This window comes from Gambusia affinis, linkage group LG09 (genome assembly GCF_019740435.1).
Source record: "Gambusia affinis linkage group LG09, SWU_Gaff_1.0, whole genome shotgun sequence".
Taxonomy (NCBI): domain Eukaryota; kingdom Metazoa; phylum Chordata; class Actinopteri; order Cyprinodontiformes; family Poeciliidae; genus Gambusia; species Gambusia affinis.
The window spans coordinates 924,170-936,605 of record NC_057876.1 but is presented as its reverse complement, the minus strand read 5'-3'; the positions used below and the strand labels follow the sequence as shown (position 1 = coordinate 936,605).

The window sequence follows — 12,436 nt, the reverse complement described above, 5'->3', positions numbered from 1 at the left end:
CCAACGGCACCACAGTCATGGCAGTAAACGATGTCGACATGCCCCTTGTAGAGTGGCACTTCACTCCCGCCGGCAGAGGCCGGTCCTGCAAGGCATAAGCCTTGGAGATCAATCCACAACCCAGTGTGCAAGTCGCTGCTTAGAAAGTGCCTGAACTTTCCGTGAGCCAGCGTAGCAAACAAAAAGGCTATTTGTCTTTTGGAAGGATGCCGTGGCATTGACATATGCCTCAAGGGCACGAACAGGCCACAGTGGTTCAGAGGGGCTACCGGTGTCAAACCGGGCAAGATGGAGCGGCTGGGTACTGCGTGCCGCCAGTGACACCTTAGGAATAAACCAACGTCAGACCACAGTGTAACGCCTGAGCCACCAGTCTTCCACCGGCAGTAGGGCTCAGCTGTCGAGAGAGCCTGTAATTCCTCCATACGTTTTGCAGAAACCATAGCCAAAAGGAACGCTGTCTGCAGTGAGAGCCACTTGAGGTCTGCTGATGCCAGGGGCTCAATTGGGAGGGACCGAAGAGCCTCAAGCACAAGAGAAAGGTCCCACGCCGGTGCCACAGGGCGGTTGGGTGGTCGCAAACGCCGAGCACCCCTTAAAAACAGCACAACGTCCTGGTCTCTGCCCACAGAACAACCATTCAGTCCGACATGCCAACAGGAAATGGCAGCCACACACACCTTCAAGGTAGACGGAGACCGTCCTTGATCTAGTAACGCCTGCAGGAAGGTCAGTATGTCAGAAACTGAACACTGCACCGGTCCCCCCTCTATTACGGCACCAGGTCGCAAAGACCGTCCACTTTGTAGCATAGACAGCTCGCATAGACGGCGCCCATGCATTAGCCATTGTACGCATTATGGACCCAGTGTATCTTGAGAAAGTGGACCCCGGCCTTGCAGGGGCCAAATCCAGAGCTGGAGCCGGCCCAGTTTGGGGTGCAAACTCTGATCCCCATCTGGGAAAGAAGATCACTCCTGGAGGGGAGACGCATCGGCGAGCCGGAGCGGAGCTCGCACAGTAGAGGAAACCAAGTCCTCGCTGGCCAGTAGGGGGCCACCCCTCCTGACGCACCCTGAGGAGAGTCTGAAAAAGTAGGCTGAATGGTGGAAAGGCATAAAGGAGGGTCCGGGGCCAGTCGTGTGCCAGAGCATCGTGGCCCAGAGGGCTGCTGTTGTACAATGAGAACCAAAGGGGACAGTGAAACGCGTCCCTTGAGGCAAAGAGGTCCGCCCTGCCAAAGACCTTCCAGATGCACTCCACTACCTTTCGGTGAAGCTTCCACTCCCCTGGAAGCAGCTTCTGACGGGATAGAAAATCTGCTGGCATGTTCTCCGGCCCTGGGATGTAGGCTACTCTGAGGCTGGTTATGTATGGAGCTGCCCAGGTCAGAAGCCGTTGAGTCAAGCACGACAGTTTCCATGACCTGGTTCCCCCCTGGTGGTTGATGTGGAAAACCACAGTGGTGTTGACCGACATCACCAGCACATGCTTCCCCTGCAAGCCTGGAAGAAAGCTCTGAAGAGCCAGAAGTACAGCCCGTAACTCTAAGACATTGATGTGTGCCCTGCTCTGCCGCTGGGGTGACAGGCAAGCAGTCATTGAGATGGAATCCATGGCAATGCCCAGGAAGACAGTCTCCTGTGAGGGAGTCATACTGCTTTTCTCCATGTTCACCTGCAAGCCCAAGCATCCCACATGATGGAGCACTAACAGAGTATCTCGAACCGCCTGGTCCTGTCGCGGCACAAATGAGCCAGTCGGCCATATATGGGAGGATCCTTAATCCCTGTGCCTGCAGAGGAGAGAGGGTCGCTGCAACACACCGGGTGAACACCCTGGGAGACAGTGAAAGTCCGAACGGGAGGACCCTGAACTGGAAATGCCTCCCCTGAAAAGCAAAACGAAGAAACCGCCAATGGGCGGAGCGATTGGAACGTGAAAATAAGCATCCCTGAGATCTATGGAAGTGAACCAATCGCCTGGGGAAATCACCTGCAACACTTCCTTGTGGTCAGCATATGAAAAGGCATGGCCTTCAAGTACACATTCAAGTACACTCCGAGGTCCAAGACTGGACGCAGGCTCACGGTCTTCTTCAGAACAAGAAAATACATGGAATAAAAGCCCCCTGGATCCAGCAGGGGGTCCACAGGCACTATAGCACCCTTGGCCAGCAAGGTGAGGGTTTCTTGGTTCAGTGCCTGTGCCTTCACCGGGTCGCGGATCACAGTCATCCTGACCCGGCCGGGGATAGGTGGCCGGCGGCGGAACTGAAGACGGTACCCCACAAGTCCGGGGTGTGGGCAGCCCAGAAGCTGAGCTGTCCCGGAGTAAAATAACCGACTGCCGGCAATTAAGGCATCATCCACGGGCCCCCCGGCCCTTTGAAGGCCTGGGAGGATGCCGGCCAGACTGAGCGGCTCGAAAGGGATGAAAGGATTTTGTCCCAGCTCGGTCTGGAGCTCTGTTTCTCTGAGCTGGAGCAGGTCCCTGGACCAATCTCTGACCTGGTACCAGACCCTGGGGCTTAGTGGAAGAAGGAGAAGGCCCTGAGGACCTCCGTGAAGGACCCGCAGCTGCCCAGGTGCTGACTGGCTGGCGATCACACCTGTGAAGCCCTGCCAGCTGTTGCCTTGTTCTAGAGGCCTGAGCTGTACGGTCCAAGGCGTCCAGTGCCGCAGAACCAAAAAGATCCCCCAGATCCACAGGCAGGGCCCGGAGGGTCCTCCTACAAGGCTCAGTAAGTGGTGACTGCGCCAACCAGACCTGGCGGCGAGCGTGAACCTGTGTGGAGAGTGTGCGTCCAAGTTCCCTCGTCATAAGAGCAAAGGCCTGCAGAGATGCATCAACCAGGCCTTGCGTGGCATGGTCCAGTGGAACAGATTCCAAGGAGGAAGACAGGGCCAGCATAAGATGGGAGAGAGAGTTCCCAATCCGGCCCATGCGGGCCCCAGAGTCATAGGCCTTGCAGAGAAGGTCGTCGGTAATACGGCACGGAGGACGCAGACAACGGGCATTGGGCTGCAAAGCCTCATCAGGTGGGATAATAAGAGAGGCAATGCCCGGTTCCACCACTGGCATCTGCCCCAAGCCAACCCTGGGTGCCTTCTGCATAGCTGCCAGGACCCTGCCATCCGTTGTCAGACGTGAAAGCGCCTTGGTGTCTGACCAGCAAGCATGTAGTTCCCGCACATACTCCGCCGAGGGAGTTACCACAAAGGCAGTCTCTGATCTACTGCGCTTAAAGAAGGCGCTGGAAGCCGTAGGCTGGGCCTGAGGAACACTAATCTGTAAACGAGCAAGAGCCGTTCGAATAGCAGATGTCACAGACTCCCCCGTATCCTCCTGGGAGGCAATGGAGTCCGACCCAGAGGCCCCGGAGCCCAGCTCCGGAAGATCCTCACAGAAATGGGTGCCAGAGGCCGCCACAGAAACAGCATCGTCGTCATTGACTGACATTTCATCCTGCTCGGGAGGGAGAGCCGCGCCGCGATCACCAGCAGTCTGAAAGGACTGGAGGAGGGCTTTCATTTGGGCCGTCTCAGTAGTGAGATGATCCGCTCTCGTGGACAGCCTCCCTGTATCGGTCTGTCTGGCTCGCTTTGCCGGTACCAAAGGTGCAGCCACAGTAGATCGTTTGCACATCGCTTTCCCCATCGGCAACTGACTACGCGGCGCAGCGCCCGCCCAGTCGGTAGGCTGCTCCAGAGCAGCCAACCTATCCAGTCTGACTGACCGGGGCATGACGCAATAGTTGGGGCAAGCGTTATCCGACAGTGCCTCCCGGAGATGTTCCACACCAAGGCAGGAGGGACACAAGTCATGCCCGTCGTCGGGCTGAAGTGGAACCAGACAGGTCGAGCAGCATAAATTATCCAGCAACATACTGCTGAAAGGCGTGATTAGCCCGCCAGCAACAAGAAGTCAACACGAGCAGAAAACGCTACTGGCGACTCCGTTGTAGGAAAACCCCCGTAGAGGTTCCAAACTCAGCGTGAGCAGAAACGCCACTAGCAAATCGATTATCAACCAAAGATGAACTCAGCACGAGCAGAGACGCCACTGGTGAGTCAGATAAATAACAGCAAAGTAAAATGGACTCAGCACGAGCAGAAAACGCTACTGGTGAGTGTAGATAAACAAACTGTAGAAGAACTCAACGCGAGCAGAAACGCCACTGGTGAGTTCAGGCAAACAAACTATAGAACTCAACGCGAGCAGAAACGCTACTGGTGAGTTTAGGTAAACAAACTATAGAACTCAACGCGAGCAGAAACGCTACTGGTGAGTTTAGGTAAACAACTCAACGCGAGCAGAAACGCTACTGGTGAGTTTAGGTAAACAACTCAACGTGAGCAGAAACGCTACTGGTGAGTGTAGGCAAACAAACAAACTGTAGAACTCAACGCGAGCAGAAACGCTACTGGTGAGTTCAGGCAAACAAACTATAGAAGAACCCAACGCGAGCAGAAACGCTACTGGTGAGTTTAGGTAAACAACTCAACGCGAGCAGAAACGCTACTGGTGAGTGTAGGCAAACAAACTGTAGAACTCAACGCGAGCAGAAACGCTGCTGGTGAGTTTAGGTAAACAACTCAACGCGAGCAGAAACGCTACTGGTGAGTGTAGGCAAACAAACTGTAGAACTCAACGCGAGCAGAAACGCTGCTGGTGAGTTTAGGTAAACAACTCAACGCGAGCAGAGACGCTACGGGTGAGTTTAGGCAAACAAACTGTAGAACTCAACGCGAGCAGAAACGCTACTGGTGAGTTTAGGTAAACAACTCAACGCGAGCAGAGACGCTACGGGTGAGTTTAGAGAAACCAACTGAAAACGAACTCAGCGCGAGCAGAAACGCTACCGTGAGTCAAAAGAGCCACAAAAATGAACGTGGCAATTCAAAGCGAACAGTAAACTATTGCCGAGAAAAGAAGAAAAACTTACCAGTCGCCGCGGCCACCGCAGATCAGGTAAGGTGAAAGCAGCTTGTGCAGCCCCTGGAGGGCGAGACTTACCCGCAGCTCCGACCAAAGCCGGTCACGGGGCTACCAGCAACAAGCAGCTAGGAAAATAGTGGTACACACAGAAGCAACCAGCTTCACACGACCACACACCTGTACTCAACACACCTGCGCGCGAGAAGAACAAAAGGGATTGATTGCCGGGTGCCACGTGACTATATAGAGTCACGTGGGTCCCCGGCAGGTCACAGGTGACTTTGTTGTCATTAGTACTCGACCTGCGCATGCGCAAGAATGATCATTCAGTGCTTGAAGCACCGCCTCTGGCGGTCAGTAGGGATGAAATAGAACCTATCTGATTGCTGTCTGGAAAGTTTTCAGGCCAATTGAAACATCTGAGTGTTCAGTTCTCTACAGGCAGACAGGTAGGAGAGGGGAGACATGGACAAAATGGCATCTTCTGTCATAGCAAGCACTTGGCCTCCTCTCTTGGCCAAACAATTAGCAAATCAACTGAGATATCAACCAGCAGGCTCCTCTGCACATTTTCCTTGCCATTAAAATGACATTTTTATCATGCAGCTTGTCCTCAACATGCATTTAAAAAAATGACACCTTTGGCAGAGACAGAGGAGAGGAAAAACAAAAATAGGAGACATGCTTTTTGCCAGATGGCATGACCCAATTACCACCACACACACCGCTGATTTAAAGACAGCTTGTTTGGTATTTTAGTGGGGAGGCGAGTTGCTTTTAATATTTTTCAGTTGCTTGTTATGAGGAATGGAACCGCAGAAAGATGTGAAAGGTGAACAGAAGACGTTATTCTCACGACAGAAAACACAAAACGAATGAAAGTGAAGAAGTTTTTGTGTGACAGCAACTTTGTATTTTTGGGGTCTTTTGTGCTTTTCAACTGCCCTTCAATTAACTCACTGAAATACATCAACCCAGGTGTTTGTGCGACTACCACTGAAATGCTAGCTTAAGAAGGAGCTAGTGGGGTTTGTTCAGGCTTCTGCTTGGTTAGCGATCAAGCAGAGAAGCTCAGCCTCAGATTCTCCTCCGGCTCCAGCACCAGAAGGTTCTGTTGTTTAACCTGACATCCAGCCCAGCACCCTGCGCCCACAACAAACTGCTGTTCAGTACCTACTGTGAAATCCTCAGGAACAGTAACTGGTGGCCTCGTCTTCCTGATGTTGGTAAAAACACACAGAGATCTGCTTCCCTCCAACCTGGACTTGATCTTGGCTTTATTTCATCTGGGACTTAAACATCATGATAACATTGAGTTTTAATTATCTTTAAGCAAATGTCACAAGTTCTTTTAGACCTAGGAACAAAGTTTGACATTTTTAAATTTTATTAGGACATTTTTTTAGCTTTTAGAAAATCTAAATAAACAAAACACATGGAAATATGGACATAAAATTGACAAATCTGAAGAAATCCTTTTTCATTTTGGATTCTAAATGTGTCAAAGTTTTAAGACGCACAATTAGGCAACAATTCAGGAACCCGGTCGCTTCTGTCTTTTTCAACACAAAATGAAAGTCGTTTAGACACATAAAAATATTCTGCAGTTATGTGAATCCTACTCTGGTAAAAGCCAGACCTTTGTTTTATGCTATTTGCTTCGTACAGATAACTTCTGGGCTTTCTGACTTTGAGAAGCCGTTACATCCTGAAGGCTTGGACTGTGCAGAGGTTTTAAATTTCACCCCGTTGCTAACATTTGTCCAAGACGTATGTAATGCACCAGTTTGATGCTGGAAGCAATCAAACAATTCTACAACAACACAGGAAATCAACGTCATCGTCCACAGATAAACCTTCTGTTTGCTGATTGACACGGTGGAAATTCTACTGGATAGAATTTGAGTGAATGGGAGAAAGCCCAGACTCTGCTGTAAGTGAGAATTTTTTTCAAGAAGAGTTGCACAGGAAGGCAACAGCCAGGCCACGTGACTCTGAACCAAACAGAATAAAGATTTATGATGAGAAGTTCATCAACTACAGGGAATTAACAACAATTTAAGGAAATAGTTGCTATTTGCTTTTTTCTGTTTTTCCTCCAAATTAATGGATTCAATGAAATCCATAAATTTTTACACTTTAACTCAGTTCAAGAACAGTTCATTTCTGTTTAGCCTGCTAAAAGAAAACGTATTGCTCTTTTATAGTGTAGAATTCAATTATGTGAATTCAAGGAAACAGCTGCTTACCTAACATGACCTGAAAGAGAAAACCAAAGATTTTCACCACTTTATGCATTTAATCAAATATAAAATAAAAATGACGAGTGAGTTTCAGCAAAGCTATTTGTACTGTTACTGACCTTTAACCCTAAAAGATCAAAGCAAAATAATAATAATAAAAAAAACAGTTACACACACACAGAATGATCACTAGTGTTCTGAAATGTACTGTTTGGAGTTTTTCTTTGCACATTTGATTTCCTTTTCTCACCTCAGAGGAAATCATTCCACCTAGCTTGCAAATTAAGCAGAGTGTAGCCGTCTCGCCTCCTGCCTGATCTAAGAATAGCCCAAGGCTTCTTTCCTCCTCCACACCTGAACTAACTTGGTTGGATGCCTTGGGTAAATTATGGTAAATACTATGAAGGTCTGATGTGAATAAATGATGGTCCTCCTACCATGTAGGCTTTCTCCAAGTTAGGGAAGTTTGCAGCACCGCTTTGTCATTTCCCCCTACTTTGCGGTCAGTTGTAAAACTAATATTTCATTATTTTCCGTTCTCTGGTTTAACATTGTTCTTTCACACGGAGTAACTCAGTAAATATTTGACTTTGCAGCAGGTGAAAAGCTTTTCTCCCATCAATGTCCTGTATTTAGCTCCATCCATCTTGCCATCAACTTCAGCTTCCTGTTGCTTGCTGAAGAAAAGAAGACCACTAGTTGTTTCTCCTGCTCAAATATATTGGAGTTCACTTCAACTGAGCCGAAACTCAAGTTTGTAGGCAGACCAGAGTTCAGTGTTTGGGTTGGATTACACAGTCACTCCTCCTCAAACGAACCAAACTTTCTAGAGTTCTGTTAAAGTGGACTAAACAAAGCTGCTAAGAATCCGTCCTGAACTTCCCCGTCCCTGTGAGGTCTTGGGCTTCCTTGCATGAACTTCGTGGATGTCCAAATAAATCCCACACACAGATTCCAAGGTGATAAGTGCACATTTTCTTCCAATATTTTCCAAAAAGAACTAGCATTATTGTACTGTCTTATGTTTTATTTTTTACCTTCACATTGCTAGCTCAAAAAAGGGTCAAGGTTCACCATAAAGGTGCATGACCCAAAAGGAGAATGAAATGCCAGCTCCTATAAATTGTTATGTATCTCACTACATTTACCATAAAAAAGTAAGTGTGCCAGCCACAGCTGAACTTTCAGGAACAGCTCACTTCATCTACCTAGTGAACAAACTTGTGATCATTTTTCTTTTCTTCGGTCAGCGTCGGGTACCAGGCAGGGAACGAGGTGCTACGCCGCCCTAGCTACAGCAGGAGATAACTCCGGTCTCTTTGGCATCTTTTCTGGTATCACAGTAAAGATAAAGGAACGGAATGTGAGAATCTTTGTTGTTTTAAAACTGTAAACTACTCAGAATCTGAAGATAACAGAACAAGAGGAGAATCTCAGAATGTGCAGCAGGAAACGGGCCTGTCTGCACACAAACACAGCTAAGCCTCTTCATCTCTATTTGGTCTGCATTGTCTCCTAATCTTAAGTTGAGTAGTGAACACTGTTCATCTAACATCTACACACACACATTAACTGGTTTAGTACACACTGATAATTCCTTTCTTCTTTCTGTTCTTATGTTCTTTGCCAGAGTTCACACTTTCAGTTTGTGATTTTTCCTCATCTATCTCTCCTATACTCACACACACACGCCTGCACACACACACAGCCCTGAATACACTGTATTGATTATGAGGAGTCCTTCATCCTTTCAGGTTATTAAATTATTGATCAGATTCACAGACTTTTAATGGAATCCAAATGTCATGATGTGTTTTTGTGTATGAGCATGTATGTGTAAATGTATGCCTGTGTGTGTGTTTGCGTGTGTGTGCTTGTGTGTGTGTGTGTCCTTAGAACGCCAGTAGGGAATATTGTTAAGCCCCTTGTAAATCCTCCCTGTGCACATGATGTATGCATATGAACCCAAATGTGTGAGATTACAGTAATCATCAGACAACAGAAAAACAGAGAAGGAGTCTGCTTTCCCTCCTCCAGGTGAATATAGAATATACCCAATAGATTGGCTTTCATGCTCCTTCAGAAAAAATCGGAATAAAAATGTACTTTATTGGGTGAAAAAGTGAAACATTTTGACTAATGACTGTACAGACATGAGTAGAAATCTGTCAAATTTAGGGGAAATAAAATGCAGATTTAGGATCAATACGTATATTTATCTGCAGCCATTTTTTTTTCACAAATTCAGAAACAAAAAATGAAGATTTGATGTGACAGTATGAAAATATCTATTTTGTTCAGAGCAAAGTGACTGAGGACTTGGATCAGTCATTTCTATGGAGGGAAAAGAGGAGTGGGGTGAGAACACACCCCTGAGCTGCTCCAGGGCTGATGGGACAAGATGCTCCCCAGCTTCACCTGCTGCTGCCGGTCAGTCAGGAAGGTGGTGACCCTCTGACAGGTGGAGGCCGGCGCTGTGAGCTGGGTGAGGTTCTGGTGGAGGAAGTCTGGGTTGATGATGTTGAAGCCAAACTGAAGACCACAAACAGGATCCTGGTGTGGTGGAGGTGGTGCAGGATGAGCTGAATCATCCACCCACCTGCATGTAGGTCAGCGGCTCTCAGGTTTATCCAGCCAAGTTCTGGTTTGGAGGGGGGAAAAAATCTGAACTTAAATTAGGAAAATTCAACTTTATTTAAATAAAAACAAAATCAACATAGTAACTATTGACCAGTGCAGTAATTTTTTTGTTGTCTCCTCATGTCAAGAAGGGAAACAACTTTTTCATGTAATCTGTCTGATCCACACTTTTCAATGTCAAAAACTGTGAAGTTTATTTTTTTCCTTTATCTGAGGCTTTTTTTGGTTTATGAAAAACACTTTATTAAGTTTAAAAACACGAGAGACAGAAACTAAAAGGTCAGTTTGTGCAAAGAAATCCAACAAATGAAAAAAGACAACAACATTTTATGAAACTGACTCCACAGTAACATATTTGATGGAATGAAAAGCTGTTCCCTGGTAAAGAACGTAGTTCACTTCAGTTCTTTGGCAGAAATATCAGTTTTAACTAACTGCCAGCAATTACTAGTCCTTGTGTCTCTACTCTTTTCATCTCTGTGTTCTTGTTTTTCACTGAGTTCACAACATTTATACAACGTCAAACGATACACCATCATCATTATTTGGTGATAATGAAAGTTTGTTGACTGTGTAACTGTAATAATGATATTTTTAAGATGCCTTATACATTAAGAAGAGACACCACACTTTGATTTATTAACAGTTTCACAGAGGGCTGGACTTCGGTTCACTACTGTGAACATGTTATTCTGCAAACATGTTTCCATCTCCTTTTTAACTAATTTATACCTTTTTCAGAAAAACCATAAACTACTTCAAGAGAGTGTCAGACCTTTTTGTCAAATTCAGACTAATGTAGAATCTTTGCCGTTAGTTTCCTTTTCTAATTTACTTTGACATATGCATAAAAAAACATTGATGGGATCAAGACTAATGGCATGGCAACACAGGAAATGGAGACGTTATGCAGACTTTTCTCAACCGCTACGAAAAATACGTTACTTGTACCCATTTATAAAGAGACATGAGGCAGGGGGGGAATTAGTTAAAGGATATAAGTGAGTTTTTTAATGGTCTCAAACAGTTACCTCCAGTTAGCTTTGCTGCTGCTCTTTGTTTGAAGCAAACTTCAGTGTGTACAGTTCAGCCCTGTGTGTTGTCAGTGTGTGTGTGTGTGTGTAGAGGTAAAGGTGTCCCTGTTAATACCTTTGTCAGTGTTGTTCGCGCTGCTTCATTGTCATTCCAGTGAGAGTTAAGTAGTCTTAATTATGCTACATCACCCCTCCCTGTGTGTTTGACTCTTTATTCTTTTCTCATGTATTCCCTCTTTCTCTCCTATGTCTGTTCATTTCTCTCTCACTCATTCTCTCTCTCTCTCTCTCTCCCCTTTTTCTTCCTCTCTCCATTTCTCTGTCAGCATCTTCCTCCCTTTCTTCATTTACAATCTCCCACACGCTCTCTCTTTCTCAAATTCCATTTCAGTGTCTTGCTTTGGCAGGACATGCTGAGCTAGTGCCAAGGCAATAATGAGAACTGTCAAGCAGCGACAAATGAACAGGTGAGAGAGACGCAGGGAGAAAGAAAGGAGAAAAGAAAGAGACGCAGGGACAGAAAGGGAGAGAGACATGAATATGAAGTACTGGCACTGCTGTGACTACTGACAGTCCACTCATGCATGCATGGACACACAAACCCACTCGCATGCTACCCTCTGCGCTCGCTTCACCCGGCTGCGTCAATACGAGATTTTGTGGGGGGTTTTTCTCGTCTGAACCACAGAGTAACACGTTTATTTTCTGATGATTTTTCTGCTCATTCCGTATTTACTGAACAAACCACAATATCCCGTCTCAGGCATCGCTGCTCCACACACGCCTCATCCTGGGTGATGTTTGCAGACGAGGGAAGATGTTCGTACAAAACGCTGTTGTCACTGACAGATACTGTTGATTTATTTTCTCAAAAAAAAAAAAAAAAAAAAAGAAATCTGCTTGAGGCAAATGAAGATTGATGAAAGACCTTTAGGCTGCATTTAAGCAGATCAAAGCCTTCTGGTTTAAATAGTTTTATGAGCTTAGTTAAAGAATAATCTGACATTTAAAAAAATCCAAGGTTTACTTTATTGGTGAGCATATGGTGGAAAGATTTATGCATATGATATTTTTTCCATTAAATATGAAGCTACAGATAGCAGTTAGCTTCACATTGAGCAGTTTGGCCGTCTTTGTATTAAGACATCATTTTAGTTTTCAGACGACATCCTCAAAAAATCATTATTTACTTGGATTAAGCTCTTCTCAAAAGCTGCTGCTTTACTGTAGTACTATTAATGTACACTTTTAAGTCTGCTCTGATGTAAAGAAAATATTGTTAATGACATAGTGGTAAAACTTTGTGACATGGAATCAGACAAAGTCAGCGACTCGATCAAATCAACAAACACGTTGAGAGGAAGAAATTACAGTTCGGTTTCTAAGCTAGCTGCTTCTAACTTTGTAAACACCTCTGTGCATGAGCCCAAACAGGTGTGCTGCCTCCACAGACAAATTAGCCCAACTTGAACAAGTAGAAGTCATGGCTATATAATGGCAAAAACAACTTCAGCAAGATTAAGTGATGTAGTTGCAGGAGGTCAGTACATGCAGGTATTTAAATAGGAACTGCACTTT

General features: G+C 46.0%; 1 pseudogene; it reads right to left on the bottom strand.

The window, feature by feature from the left end:
- Positions 1-738: 738 nt before the first annotated feature.
- Positions 739-9,789, bottom strand: LOC122837429 (annotated as a pseudogene).
- Between the last annotated feature and the right edge of the window lie 2,647 nt (positions 9,790-12,436).